Source organism: Cervus canadensis, chromosome 18 (assembly GCF_019320065.1).
Source record: "Cervus canadensis isolate Bull #8, Minnesota chromosome 18, ASM1932006v1, whole genome shotgun sequence".
In the NCBI taxonomy this organism is placed as follows: domain Eukaryota; kingdom Metazoa; phylum Chordata; class Mammalia; order Artiodactyla; family Cervidae; genus Cervus; species Cervus canadensis.
The window spans coordinates 58921318-58936586 of record NC_057403.1 but is presented as its reverse complement, the minus strand read 5'-3'; the positions used below and the strand labels follow the sequence as shown (position 1 = coordinate 58936586).

Sequence of the window (15269 nt, the reverse complement as noted above, 5' to 3'; positions counted from 1 at the left end):
CGGAGGCCTTGGAGTGAGAGTCAGGAGGTCCTGGCCTCGAATCCAAGCCCCGCTGCGTCCTACAAGCCTCGTCTCCTCACCTGTTTGAGCATCTGCATCCTTTCCATGTTCTTCACATGGCATGAGTATCTCTCCACATTGTTAGAAATACAGACACATCATCATTATAAACGGCCGGATCACTCCAATTGCTCTTTGCATCTGCCCCCTCTCTGGCTCCTTTTCATGTTCATGATGCTTTTTGCATAGTGATCACAGAGCTTCGTCTGCAAAAAAAAAAAAAAAAAAAAAAAGAAGTGATTCTTGGAAACATGTCTCTTTCCAGGGTAGGAAATGTAGCGTTTAACTTTTGTATTCCTTCTTCCTCACTCTGTACAGTTCTAGGACACAGCACTTGGACATGGAGAGCCCCACAGACAAGTATCGCCTCCCCTCTAAGCTGTGTGATGCTGGACTGCTTGCTTTGCATCTCTGAGCCTCTGTATTCTCCATATAAAATGGAAGAAAAAAAAAATTCTTAGTTTCCAGAATTGCTGTGAGGATAACACAAGTTGCCCTTGGTATCATGTTTGGCTCAGTAAAAATATGTGTTTCTGAATGGTGTGATGATTGTTCTTTACTGTTTGTTGAAAATGAGTGATCAGGACTTCCCTGGTGGTCCAGTGGCTAAGACTCCATGCTACAAATCCAGGGGTTCAATCCCTGGTCAAAGAACTAGACACCATATGCCACAGCTAAAGATCCCAACTGCTGCTATTAAGAATTCACAAACTGCAACTAGAGATTCTGTGTGCGCAGAAAAGAGTGATGACTGTAGCAAGAAAGAGGGGAAGGAGGAAGGAAGGGAGGAGAGAAGAAAGAAAAGGAAGGAAAGGGGAAGGAGAGAGGAAAGAAGTTTATCAACCTGGATATGTGGAATTGAAAAAGAAATTCACATCTCTTCACGGTGAACGAAAATAGCTTGACCTTTACAAATTTGGCCTGATCCCTGCAAGGAAAACTGCCCCTAGGCATAAGATTTATATAATCAATCAGCTAGATCTTATTTTGGCTGAGCTTTGCCTCCATCTGTGGGTTTACCCAGCAGTATCTGTGGGCATGCAAGGAGACACCTGGATTTGGGCCAGGTGTGCGGATCTGAAAGAGCCGCACAAGACCAGCGCCACCTCTGCTACCTCACTTTGACCAAGGTTTGTGGAGAGGGGTGTCAGATTTCTCAAATGAAGATGTAGGCCACGGAGTGGAATTTGAATTTCAGATATGTAGTGGATCATTTTTTAGATATAAGTATGTCCCAAATATTGCATGGGACATATGTATACTGGAATATTATTTTATTCAATACTAAAAAAGTTAGCCTCTGTTTCTCTCTCACTTTTAGTAAAATATGCTCCATGTAGTTTGGGGGGCACACTTAAATGAAAAAGTATCTCATCCTAAACTAAAAAAATGAATCGTTATATATTTGAAATCAAATGTCACTGGGGATCCAGTATATTTTTCTTTGCTAGCTCTGGCATTGGTACTTACAGAACAACTAGAAAAGGTCTTACTCGTCTCCAAACACTTTGGACACGTCAAAACCTGGCATCATTGAGCCTTGAAGGTGGCCCAGAGTGCCTTAAATCTGATCCCAAACCATGACTGTTGAACAGATTTATGGTTTCTTGTCAATCACACTGATTTCGGGAGATTGTTATCAGTGTGGAGTTTTATAGGAAATGTCTCCTTCTGAAATGACATTTTAAGTTAATGTGAAATTGCATTTTAATTTAATTCAAGGGAAGTTGTAAACAGGTGGGAGAATTATGTAACAATAATTGTGTTTGCAAGAAATTGATTTCATCCTAAAATTACATGAATATGCGATTACAGTTTGTTGTCATCCTGAAATGCGCCGTTTAACCATAAAATACAGCATAAAAGACACCTTCCTGTTGACGTCCTTAATCTACTGTGTAATTGCTTAAGTAAGAACATTAACAATATTGTCAGCTACCTATTCCCAAATACCTTAACGACCTCACTAGTATGGGTTTGAGTTTGATATCTGCAGAGTATAAAGTAGAAACTCAACAGTACTTGAGAATTTGGCACTGTCTTACAATATTCTTAACCAAACAAAGACTTGGAGACCTTGAGAGACAAGTAACCCCACAACAGTGTTAAAGCTGTTCTCTTAATAATCCTACCCCACTTTTCAAAGACATTACCTTTTCGCTACTTAAAAATACTTTGGACTGTTTCACCCATGCAAAAATAGCTTTATTAACAACTTTAGTAATTTATCACGCTCAGTTTCTTTTTTCTCAGAAATGTTGCTTTTGTACACTGAGAGTTCATTCATTTCAAGTTTGTCCTTGGCAATTCTTTATTGAACAGATTCCATTTTATTCTCTCTCTCCTCTCTTTATTTTTTTTTTTAAATACAAAGCTGATAAATAACAAAGACCAAGCAGGCTCAAACCGATTATATTTCTGGATACAAACCAGATGTGCAGTTAATCCATCATTGTTCCTGTGTCAGCTACCCCCACCCTCACCTACACTTGAAGAAAAACAAACCCAGCCTGATTTCCATGCTAGTTCATTTCCTTGAACTCGGTAAGAGCCTCACTGCAGTAATTTCCAAAAATAGTTTTGGAAAATGCAGAAAACTGCAGTGCTAATTCTGCCCGCTACACTGTGAGCACAGACCCTTGTGAGTTTCACTGCGTGCTTCCCTCCCGGCCGAGACGTTTGGCCCCTGCCTGTCACGGTGAGAACCTTGTAAACCAGAGTGACAGCATGGGTCAGGGATGCTCCTGCTTTTTGTAGCTCCTACAATTCTAATTGTCCCAGAGATGGCTGGTGCCACCCGGCTTATTTCAATTTGTGCTTAGTATCTGTAGAATCTCGTTTCCTCTGGCCAGCACTGACTGGTAATAAATAGCAGTGTTATATACCCTTCCTTCTGTGCTAAGCTGCTTCAGTCATGTCCGACTCTGTGTGACCCTATGGACTGTAGCCTGCCAGGTTCCTCTATCCATGGGATTCTCCAGGCAAGAATAACTGCAATGCCCTCCTCCAGGGGATCTTCCCGCCCCAGGGATCAAACCCACATCTCTCATGTCTTCTGCACTGGCACGTGGGTTCTTTATCATTAGCCCTACCTGGGGCTTGGCAAACTAAAAAGAAAAAAAAAAAATGCACTGAAAAATACCTTACCTCTTAAAAAGGTATAAGGCTGCCCTGGTGGCTCAGACAGTGAAGAATCCGCCTGTGATGCAGAGACCTGAGTTCGATCCCTGGGTTGGGAAGATCCCCTGGAGAAGGGAACAGCAGCCCACCCGTCTCCTTGCCTGGAGAATTCCATGGACAAGTAGCCTGGCAGGCCCCATTCCATGCGGTGGCAAAGAGTCAGACATGACTGAGCAACTTTCACTTTCTTCAAAAGTGACTGGCATCTGAGGAGTTCTTCCTAGTCGCCCTTTGTAAGCGAAATCACAGACCAACCTCCTACTGTCTCATCGTTTGTTTAATGTAACCATCGAGGCCATTGGCAATCCTCAGCCTGCATTCTTTGTGTTCTTAAGATTCTCAGCCTCTCTGGAGGTGCCTTCAGGGGCCTGGGTGTGTGCTGTGACTTGAGGAATAGTGATTGATCATCATGACAACTAACATCAGTTGAGGAGAGCTTATTGTAGGCCAAGGACCCTTCTAAAAACTTGTATCCACTCATTAACACTGTGAAATAAGTATTATGGTTTTACTGATGCAAAAACAAGCAGAGGGGCTCAGGGGTGCACTGAAGGTCACGCAGTCCGTACAAGGCAGAGCGCTCAGTCTGGCGTTCCGACTTACAAACTGGTGTACTGCGCGGCCCCTCTAGGGAGCGTGCCACTTGAATGCAGAGGTGGTACCTTGAGTTTCCTCAGCCCCCGTTCAGAATCTCTCATTACGCCTTTAAGTTAAGGCAGACACAATAACCCGGTTTTGTTCTGTGTGCCCAATCCACAGCCTGTCTCGACCAGCAGAAATGTTAGGAAAGACTGAAGTCTGATCTAGGCTCCAAGGGATTGAATCCCACAGTCAATGTGGGATGTCTGCTCTGAGCACAGGAGGACTGTCCGTACCAGGCATCCGCCACTCCTGGTTTAAAGCATCTGAGTCTCGGATAAAATGCAAATTGTACCTGTCGGAATGCGCATGCAGTCCCTTGTGGTCGCTGATGCTTAGACAAGAGTCAGTGTATTTAGTAAGCATGACGCATAGAAGTTGGGTCAGAAGACAGGTGTGTTTGGAACTACACGGATGCGAATCCGTGACAGTGTTGGTTCCTGGGAGTGAGGAGCCCACAGTGGAAGGGAAGAAACAGAAATATAAGTTCCAGCTGCCCTGAAAACAAACTGCCCACATCCTAATTTTGCTCTGGGCTGCTTAAGATCACTGTCACAGTCTTGAGCACACCCATAGCAGTTTGGATCACGGCTAATACGAAGGCGCTGTGCTGGACACTGTGGGTGTGTTCACCTCTGGTCAAGGTCAGAGCAGTCTTCCTTGGAGAGATTGCTGTTCCCACTGCATGCAGGGGATGTGGGTGACCGAGGGGATCCATCCTCATGGCAAAGCTGGGATTCAGAACGATGCCCATGTACTTTTCAAGCTTCTCTCTCCCTTAGAAGAATTGTCTCCAAGGTGGGGGTGGGGGGTGGGGGTAGTGTGATTCCTGATGCCCTTCCAAGTGGGGCTGCAACTGGAGGTTGCAGGGGTGAAATAGCCCTTTCTGTTTGCTTTGCACAAACCCAGGATGGGGAGGGGAGGGAGCAAGAGAGCCAGAAAGGACCATCCATGCGTCTTCACACTTTAGAACCATCACAGAACATCTCCTTTCCTGCATTCTCTGTCTATGAGCAAAATGCCCAATACCTTCCGGCATGCACTTTGAGCTGCTTTTAATTATCTTCCATCGGATGGAGCAAAGGTAATGGGGACCTGTCATCGTCGTGGAGGGCTGTTGAAATTTTATTTCTGTGGGGAAGGCGGTCACCGTTTGCCCAGGAACCAAGGCCCCTCCAAGTTGAGGACACTTCCCAGTGCCACATGGTGTAAATCACAGCGCAAACTATGCGATTATCCCCTGCAGAGGAATCGAGTGCGGCTTTATGGGATTCTTCACCAAGCACTTAGGAATAATCTGATATAAAACAGCAGGGGTGGAGTGTAATGACAACTTTAAATTAGTTTAATGAATGTTTACATTTTTTTTAAAAAGGCTTTTCCGCAAACCTGGAAATACAAAGTGACAGCTTCGTTTCCGGGTCGGGTCCCCACCCCAGTGGTACCTCCTGGTTTTTCAGCCCTGGGAGGATGCTGGCTTGACTTAACCCCTTCAGCGCCAGTGCATCAGGCACCCCCATCATCCCATCTGGCTTCCAACAGCCCCTGGAATGGCGCTCCATCGTATTTCCATTATAAACATCAGATCGGTATTGAAGGAACATCTGTTTTAAGTCAACTGAGCCTCAATCCAGGAAAAAATAAATTTCTGGCTCTCCACCTGCTCCGAAGGTCAATTACCCACCCACATCAGCCAGAGATGGCCGATGGGCTGCAGATGCAGTCTATTTTTAGCTGGGTTTTGGCAGGTAAGCCGCTTGTTGACTGCAGCAGAAGAAGGGGAAGAGGGTATGGGAGGTTGATAAACCATGACAGTGTTTTAAGTGTGGTGTGGTGCCAAGGCCCCCAGCAAATCCCTGTAAGGTGCTTCCGGGCCTTTTCCCTACTTGCGATGAAGAATTCGTGTTGGCAAAGGACACAGAGTGGGGAGTCTTTACATTGCTTACAATATGTGGAGCGGACCTCAAGCTATTTTGGATAAGATGCAACTATTGCATTTCAGCTATAGTTACCTACCCCTGTTCTCTTTAACAGTGTTTTCAAAGAATGATCTTTTTTTTGGTTCTGAAATCCGGATACTTTGCCTTGTGTCTCTATCTTGGCTCCCTCACTTCCCATCAGGCTGAATTCTATGCATAGGCTGCCCATCTGGAATGTTAGTCAAAGCTATGCAGATGAACTCGGCCTGGGCTCTAGAAGGAACAATCACCATCAAACAAAAGCAAGAAATAAAACCAAAGCCTAAAGGGTTGGTGCCCTGTCAGGAACATCTGGCAAAGCAAATGGAGAATTCCAAAAACTGATTTAGAAATAGACTCAGGCCTGCTTTGGCCTTTAAGCCATCAATAGAAGCATCAAATCTAGCCCAGGAGAGTGGGGTTTTGCGGTCCCCAGTTGACTGGCATTCCATCCAGGACCTCAAAAAGGAAAAGAAAAAAACCCTCTGTGAAGAAATCCACAAGCCCTTAGGAGCCAGAAGAAAACTGAGTAAAAATAGCTTTCAGGAGCACCAGCTTCCATCTCTGTGGGATCTAAGAAGTTGGAAAGCCTAAAGAGCCGGGTGCTAGCTGCTGCTTCACAGGCTGAAATCAATTTTTAAATAGGAAATCCAAAGATAATGAGATAAGTGCGGAAGCAAACAAATGGCAATTTTCAGTTAATGAGAATGTTGGAAGAGTGAGAACCCAGATTCTCCTGGAGATGACTCTAGCCAAGCCATCAGAGGACAGGGAGCCAGACACATTTGTGTGTTCTAGAAGCCTTTGGAATGTAGAAAAGGGTACAGATGAACCAGTTTGCAGGGCAGGAATAGACACGCAGACCTAGAGAATGGACATTGGACACAGTGGGGGAAGGGGAGGGTGGGGTGATCTGGGAGAGTACGCTGACATATACACACACACTACCACGTGTAAAACTGGGTTTCCCAGGCGGCACTAGTGCTAAAGAATCGCCTGCCAATGTAGGAGAACTGGGTTGGGAGATTCCCTGGAGCAGGAAATGGCAACCCACTCCAGTATTCTTGCCTGGGAAATCCCATGGACAGAGGAGCCTGGTGGGCTACAGTCCATGGGGTCACAAAGGGTTGGACACAACTGACTGCACATGCGCGCACACACACACACACACACACACACACACACACACACACACCCATAAAACTCCACTGTTGCACCTCTGTCCTCCTGGGATGTTCTTCTAAGTCCTGAGAAGACTCACTCCCTGTAGGTTTCTGCTCAAATATCTCCTCCTTAGGGAGACTTTGCCTGGACACCCACCATACATAACACTTCTACCTTCCTGCTCTTGGGGTAACCCCTACCTTGGTTTTTTTTGTTTTTTCTTTTTCCTTTGCAGACATGGTACATTTCTGTTTATTTATGGTTAGTCCACCCTGCTAGAAGGTAAAGTCAATGACCGCTCCATTCCCCATGTCTACAACAGTGTCTGGCCAGCACAGCAAAGTGCTTTAAAGACTGTGTAGCTTGAATTGAATGCATGTGTTGCAGAATTTAGTGTTGGAAGCCATCTGCAAATGAAAAGTCCTTTCTTCCCTTCTGGCCCTTTCCAAGGAAGGCAGCCTCATCAGAGAGCCCTCTCCTGGGAATTCCCAAAATCCCAGCGAAGGACTTGAAGCGAGCCAGTACATAATTAGCTTTGAGATAGGAACCTACGCAAAAGCAGAGTCCACAGATTTCCTAACTGATCTTCCTGCCTTTGTGTTGGCCACGGCCAGACCCTGGCACTCGAAGCAGCCAGTGCAGCGCCCCAGGAGAGGCAGAGGGTGGCGGTGGAATATTCCTTAACCCTGCGTAGACACGCCGTTCGTGTTAATGGAATCTGATAAGGGTGACTGAGGAGAGAGCCTTGCGTGAACATCTCCGTCACCCTTATAAAAATAGTAGCCCCAGTAACCGGTGACATTTATGGACAACCTAAGAATGCCAGGGCAGCGCCAAGTGCTTCTCATAGCTTCGCTGACTTGAAACTTTGACGTCTTAGGGGTAGGAATGATGATGCCTCTGGGGAAACTGAGGCAGGGGTGGTGTTTCTGTCTTTGCTCAAGTCCTCCAGGAATAAGTGGCAAAGTCAGGACGTGGACCACCTCTGTCTTCTGGCTCACCTGATCTTCAGCAAACATCTCAAGCACAGGAGGCAAGAGAGAGAGGAGCTAGGGGGATGTTGCCGAAAAGGGCTTCCTTGGAGCTGATGCCCGCCTGCCTTCAGTTCCCACCTGCACAGATCAGCTGTTTTATTCCCCCTTGTAAGGTCTCCTTCTATATTGGCGCCCACCACTCACACTATTCTTCCTATTTTTTTAATATTCATTCACTCATTTGTTTATTCATTTATCTAACTGCTTTGGGATCTTTAGTTGCAGCAGGCAAACTCTTAGTTGCAACATGTGGGATCTAGTCCCCTGACTAGGGATGGAACCCGAGCCCCCTGCATTGGGAGGACGGCATGTCGGCCACTGGACCACTGCGGAAGTCCCCCAACGTTCTTCATACATTTCACAACTTGGTAGGTTTCAGACGTATCTGATGAGTCAAGTGAAGAGCAGATAAATGACCAGGGAAGAAACGGTGCCCTGACCCCCTGTGACCTGTGCAACCTCCCACTCCGGGAAGGGCAGAGGGGGGTGCAGCCAGGTAACCCCACGACCTGGGGTGCGGAAAATCGAGAGCGCCTTGGCGTGCAGCACCTGCCCGACGGTGAGCGTGATGAATGCCACTTGGAGCTGCCGGTCCCCTTTCGTACTCCGTGAAGGCCGCGCACGCCTCGCATTAATCACCACCAAGCAAACGGGCTCCCCGCAAAGGAGCCAGATGATTGGGAACACATTCAAAACAGCTTTATTTCATTGACAGACAGGGCCTTTTTTTTGTTAAACTCTAGTTTAAAAACCTTTTACATCTCTGTCTTGTTCACATGTTACCGTAGTCATTCATACTTATGTAAACCGAGGAACTTGGGGCTGGCTTATTTATCACTACCTATTGGCAGGAAAAGGGTCCCAGAAAAAGAATCTTTATTTGAGTTGTTTTCTTTTTTAACGCTATTAAACAGGGCTAATGGGAACGACGCTGTTATCAGCCAATATTGAAGTAAATGGGCTTCTGAAAAAAGAAAATAAAGAATCTTCTAAATGTCAACGTGCAAATAGAAAACAGCAGTTAATTAAAGGAGAGCGTGTGGTCAGCACGAGAGCTCATGTCTTTGCTGCTGGGACAGCACAGAAGCTGGGAAGAAGGACTAGTTATCTGGTGTTAACTCAAGTTTTGGTAAGGAGTACTAGTTAGTTAGACTTAGGTAAACGCCATATGTAAACTAACTTTGGCCCAAGTGACTAGAGTGATTCATTCAGAAGCCTCTTGTTTCTAGCTTTTTCCCCGTAAATAACCAAAAATTTCTGGAGAAGAGAATGGCTACCCACTCCAGTGTTCTTGCCCAGAGAATCCCACGGACAGAGACTGGCAGGCTACAGTCCGTGGGGTTGCAAAGAGTCGGACATGACTGAGCAACTAACATTTTCACTTTTACTTCAATCAAAAAGTTACCAAACCTTTAAGTCGTATATCTCAAGGCATACTAATTCTAGTGTTAATATTTAAGCATCTAGAATTATCTTGAAACATTTACCATGAAAAGAATCTGCCTCCTATCCCCGAAGAAACATAGCATGTTCTTAATGCCTCTTGACTGGTCCTACTAAAGAATCGTCTTCCCAAGAGTGAGCACGGTTGACCCCAAAGAGAAAAGTTAAGCTCTCTCCCTAACAACCGAGGCAGGAGAGGTCTGGTATGCGTTGTGTTTAGGAAACTCATAAACTCTGACACCAACACCTGCTCCAGGAGAACACTGCGCTCTCAACTGTTCTTAGGAATGTGTATCTGGTTTTGCTTTTTTGTTTTTGTTTTATTGTCAGAGACCAAACGGGAAAGGTCCTAAGTGAGGATAACTTAGATAACTGAGAAGCAGACTGAGGTTAGGAAATGTTATCCAGCAAAAGTGCCTCTTGGCTCTCTGTGGAAATGACATATCAGCCCAGATGCTTTTCATGGATGATCTCTTGATGGACTGTTACTATTTCTACTTATCCCTCCCCGCGCCACCCCCCCGCCCAGTAGGAAATCCCCCTGGTCTCAAGTGTGGAGCTGTGACCTCAATCCTGCATGGGCGCTGATAGTCAAAGCTCCTGGGCACATGAGTAGGGCAGCCATGTGGAAAGGTTTGGACTGGTGCAACAGCAAGGCTTTCCTCCGGGAATGGGGGAGGAAGGAGACGTGGAAGTTCAGGTCATGATCAGTAAGCAAACTATTAGTAGGGGACTTCCCTGGTAGTCCAGTGGTTAAGGCTCCACGCTTTCAATGCAGGAGCTGCAGGTTTGATCCCTGGTCAGGGAACGAAGAGCACACATGCCACTCAGCAAGGCCGGGAAAAAAAAAAGGGGTCAGTCATCCGGGGAGCAATCTGGCTTAGGGATTTAAGCACCATCCAAAATGATACTGTAATAAAATCATGTTTTTTGGTTTTGTTTTAAAAACAAAACTTTTTTTTACAATTTTTTTAAGCCACAGAAATTAAGTTTTCCTCACCTTATTAAATTGGTGATTTTTTATTAAAGAATATAGAATCTTATTGGGGGAGAGATATGCATGAGGTTATTGTCATCTCTGTGAGAACTTTTTCAGGTAGCGTCCTCACTGAGCACAGAAATTTTTGACGAAGCGTGGTCAGAGCGGGTTACCCCTTACTCTTGCCAACTCGACCACATTGCGTCCCGTGATACTCAGAGCTCTTCCTGTTGGGGGATGGGGTGTCCCATATATGAATGTGGCTGAGAACCCTGGCCCTTTGTTTTCCCAGCTGTTTATTTCCTAGACGGTCAAATAGGCATACTCTTCCAGGCTAATAGTTTTGAATCAAATGTGTGCTTGTTCTGTTCTGAGGCATGCGATTAAGGGGCTTTGTTAATTGGGGCGAGTTCTTATTGCATGCCTCCGCTGGGTGCATCTTGACAGCCTGACAGGGACCCTCTCTTCTTAATTCAGAGGACACATATTTTAGATTTTGGGGTTGGTGCACAACCCTAAAAGAAGGCCAGAAAGTAATTTCAGCCCTTCAAGAGGTTATAAAAAACAGAAAGAGAGTGCATGGTTCCCTTCCCCTCGCCTCTCAGAGCCCTGTTACTTGGGAGGGTTCAACATGTACCCAAACCTGGTTTCGTTTTATTTTCTCTGGTTCAAGACCTGGGATTTTGGTCTGTTTCAGGTCCTGTAAGTCCAAAGAGGGCCTCTCTGGCCCTCTGCCAGCCTTCCCATCCCGAGGCAGGCTCAGCTTGCATCCAGCAACTCTGTTGGTTTTCCTAAACCACTCTTGGGTCCTTCTTGGAGTGGATCCTTTGATTGCCTCAGAATCGACCTGTTGGCATAAAAATACCAGTCGGTAACATTCCGGGTGGTAGAGGTAAAGCAGACCCCGCACAGGCACGAGTGGGAGGTCTGCCTCCCGAGACGGTGGTCCATGGCGTTGCAACCCCATCCGGGTCTGGGTCCTCTGAGTGTTCTCACTGGGTGGTCAGGTGGCTGAGCCTTGCCTGGACTTGCTCGCTAGTTCCTTTCATTCATTCATCTTTCTTTCCTCAAAGTACAACCATTCATCGTATTCTGTTAGAGATCACATTTTCTGCAAAGCCATTCTGCCTCCTGCAGAGACAAGGCCTTCGTACGGAGGACATTCTATCGGTATGTACCTTGCCGTTGTGGCCGGTAATACAGGCTCTATACTTCATGCAGGAGACAGGGTTGAGTCCCTCAGGACAGAGGAGAGCCGCAACACTCATCTAGATCTCCATAACCTATAACAATTTTGAGGTGCTTTTCTGAAGTTGAACATTTTTTAATTTGTTCAAGTGCCTTACACATATTGGGTATGATTATTATTATTGAAGCTATTGTTTTTAGTGATAAAATTTAGCTAAACTTTGTTCCTTATCATCATCATCGTCATGGGGCCCCTTCTCCTAAGTGATCCAGCAAGTCCTTGAGCCTGTGCGTATATTCATCCTACAACATAATCCCAGAATTTAGTACATGCTGAGTCTTTGATTTCTTGTTTTCAAATGCACCTCCGCAGAGCCAGAATATGTGTAGCTGTTTTCCAGCATGAATTTGGGCTGAAACGAGAAACGTAGAAGCCACTTCCAGCTCAGGGGAAGCCAGTACACATCAAGAGATTACTGGTGGTCTCTGATCCAGTGTTAGAAAAATAGAAACAACCCCTTCCAGCACCGCCATCTTTAAAATCCATGTATCTGAAACTTCTTGCTGAGAAACAGAACCAAAAAAAAAAAAAAACCTTGGATAGGTTTCCCTCCACCCAAAGTTATATGCAAAATCAAATGCTGATGTAATCATTTCCATTCTGAACTCAGAAAATAGAATGAAATGGTCTTTTTAAGGTTTTTGATTCTGGTTTGTTGATGCAGAGTCTGTAAAACACAAGCAATATTTTGTCAAAATCTAACACATACAACAGATATGAGGGAAGGCCACTGTGTTTCAGTGGGAAGCTGCAAGCCTCCCAACTTCTGCTTATGTGAACTCTTCTTCACCTCTTGGGAATCCTCAAGACCCCAGAGAAACTCAGTATGAAAATCCCTGTTTAACTGCAATAGTCGTTAGTCTGTCTGAAATTTACTCTTAACAGTGTTTCTCAAAATATGGTTCCTGAGTTACACTGGAGATTTTAACCAACTGAATTAGAATCTCTGGGAGTGTGGCCCAGGAATCTGCTTTTGTATCAAGCACCCTGGGTGATTCTTGTCAACCCTAAAGTTCAAGAACCACTGGACAGCAGAGTTACTTATTCCAAATCTATCTTTTTGTCCATTATAAAAATAGAATATATACAGTCCAGACAAGCAAAAAGTAGGGAAGGGGAAATCTCTTCTGCTTCTACCACCGTAACCTAGAACGTTTAGGACTTGGAAGTATTTCCTTCCAGGCTTTTTTCTTTCTTTCTATACATAAGTTTTCATTTGTAATATAGTTTAGCCATCATTGTTGCTGTGTCATTATTGTTTACATGTCAATTTCATCTTGACGACTAGTCTGTCTGATAGATATTATTATACCCATCTTACAGATAAGGAAATTAAAACAGGAAGATTTTTCCAGACATAGTTTACAGACACCTTGACAGCCTGTTTCTTTCCATTGCAACTATATCGAAAGCTCTATTACCTTATTTTTCATATTTTTCTTGTTAACAGCTTTTCACTGTTAATGGTAAACTTCAATTAACTTCAGCTCTCATATTGGATAAAGCACAGAGTTCCCAATGTTCAACATTATAAATAAGATACTTGTTGAAGTGCTTTTTTTTTTTTTCCTTTCTATATATTTTTCTTGAAAATATTTCTTAAAGCATGAAATCTCTGGTCAAAAGTTGTTTTTTTTTTTTTTTCTTTTTTTTTTTTTCTTAAGTCTTTATTGAATCTGTTACAAGATTGCTTCTGTTTTATGTTTTTTAGTTTTTTGGCCCCAAGGCATGTGGGATCTTAACTCCCTGCCAGGGATCGAACCCTTACCCCCTGCATTGGAAGGCAAAGTCTCAACCACTGGACCGCCAGGGAAGTCCCTGGTCAAAAGTTTTGAGCAGCTGAATATTCAGAATATTGCTGCAATTTCTCAGAGAATACCACCGACATATATTGACTATAATTTTCTCAAAGGGATATTATGAAGCACATCCCAGCTTTGTATCAGGGAACAGGCTGTCACATTTGAGTGAAATTTGTGGGTTATTTATAACCACAGACAGTATCGTGTTTGCTCTCTTTACAGAAATCTAAGTAAAAGAATCACTTTTTCCTAGTATCTGGATGACTTGATTTCTTACAATCAAGCTGGCCTTCTTGGAAACTCAGAAATGCAGCCCTTTCATCTTCATTCACAAAAGATCCGTTCTCACCCTTTCTCTACACCAGAATTCCATGAGGCCATTGTGAATCTCTGGAAGAATCTAGATAACCTCTTTTTCAGAGAAGCAAAACATTGCGGCCGGCTCGTCCGCTCTCCTGCCCGCCCTCCGCGCCGAGGGCTGTCTAAGCGTCCTCCGCAGCGTGCCTCCGTCGCAGGGCTGTGTCTGCACCTGTGACCGAGTGACGTCGGGGTGCCGTGTGTAAACAGCACAAACGACAGTCGGACAAACGGGATCCAGAGGGTGGCTGTGGCTTCACCGCCTGTATTAGCTGGGACACTGGGCAGTCAAGTTCTTTACAATTTTTCACTGCCATTTCCTGACCGGCCAAATGGGCACAGTAGTACCTACCAGACGGGGTCACTGTGAAGGTGAAATCTTTTAACGTGTGTGAAAACAACAGCAACAGTGACGAGGACTGGTACATCAGAAATCGATCATGTGTCACGGTCAGTGTTTACCGCTGTACCTATGTTAGGGACATGTGTACATGTTCGTAGTTACCCTAGCAGATAAGTGGTTTTATTATTCCCATTTTACAGATGAGGTTTAAAGAGGTGAACTGTTAGGTCAGACCACTGCAAAGTGCCATTCTTGTGGGTAAAACGGTCAACCATCATCAGAGTCATCAGTGTCAACCCAATCATTTGCCCAGATCTCATAAAGAAAGGATCAAGGTTTTGACCCACTGCTGTCCAACACCTAAGCCCACACTTCTCCACATTAAAAGGAATCCTAAGGCCCTGGGCACTCTGCCGTGCAGAAATCAGACATAAAACCTGTTTGTTTCATTTTTTTCCACGCACCCGTGTCCACCATTAAAATGTACCGAAGATCAAACAGGGCCCTTGTATTGTGACAGACATCCGAATGCTGAATTTCCACACAGAACCGGGTCTCCAGAGCAAATACAATGGAGAAAATTGCCATGGCCAGTCCTCACATTGTGTGAACTGAAAAAAAAAAGACCAAAAAAAAAAAAAAAAACCACATGCATGCGCACAGACCTGATTTGAATGGTATTTCTGAGTGGAAGCTAAGTAGGAGCTGAAAATGGCCTTTTAAAATACAGAACATAAGGATGCAATTCACAGAGCTGGTCTGAACCGTAAACACGCAGCTGTGGGGTTTGTGAGCTCCGCGCTTACATACTGACAGAATACAAATTGTCAAGCACTTAAAGTTCCATTGTTGCCGGGAGGGCCTCACCCAGTGTCCTCAGATGGTCTTGATTTTTTTTTTTTTTAAACCACAGGATTCATCTCTCTCACATGAGATATGGTGAAATATAATGAAATATCAACACTAATAGATTATCAGGGATAATCAATAATGACCTTTCCAAATTCCTTTGTTTTATTATCATATGCTAACAGGATTCTTTTTTTTTTTTTTTTAAATGC

General features: G+C 44.6%; 1 protein-coding gene across 1 annotated transcript in view; it reads left to right on the top strand.

The window, feature by feature from the left end:
• WWOX (WW domain containing oxidoreductase) overlaps positions 1–15269 on the top strand; it is an 886111-nt gene that overhangs the window by 752399 nt on the left and 118443 nt on the right. The window lies entirely within an intron of this gene.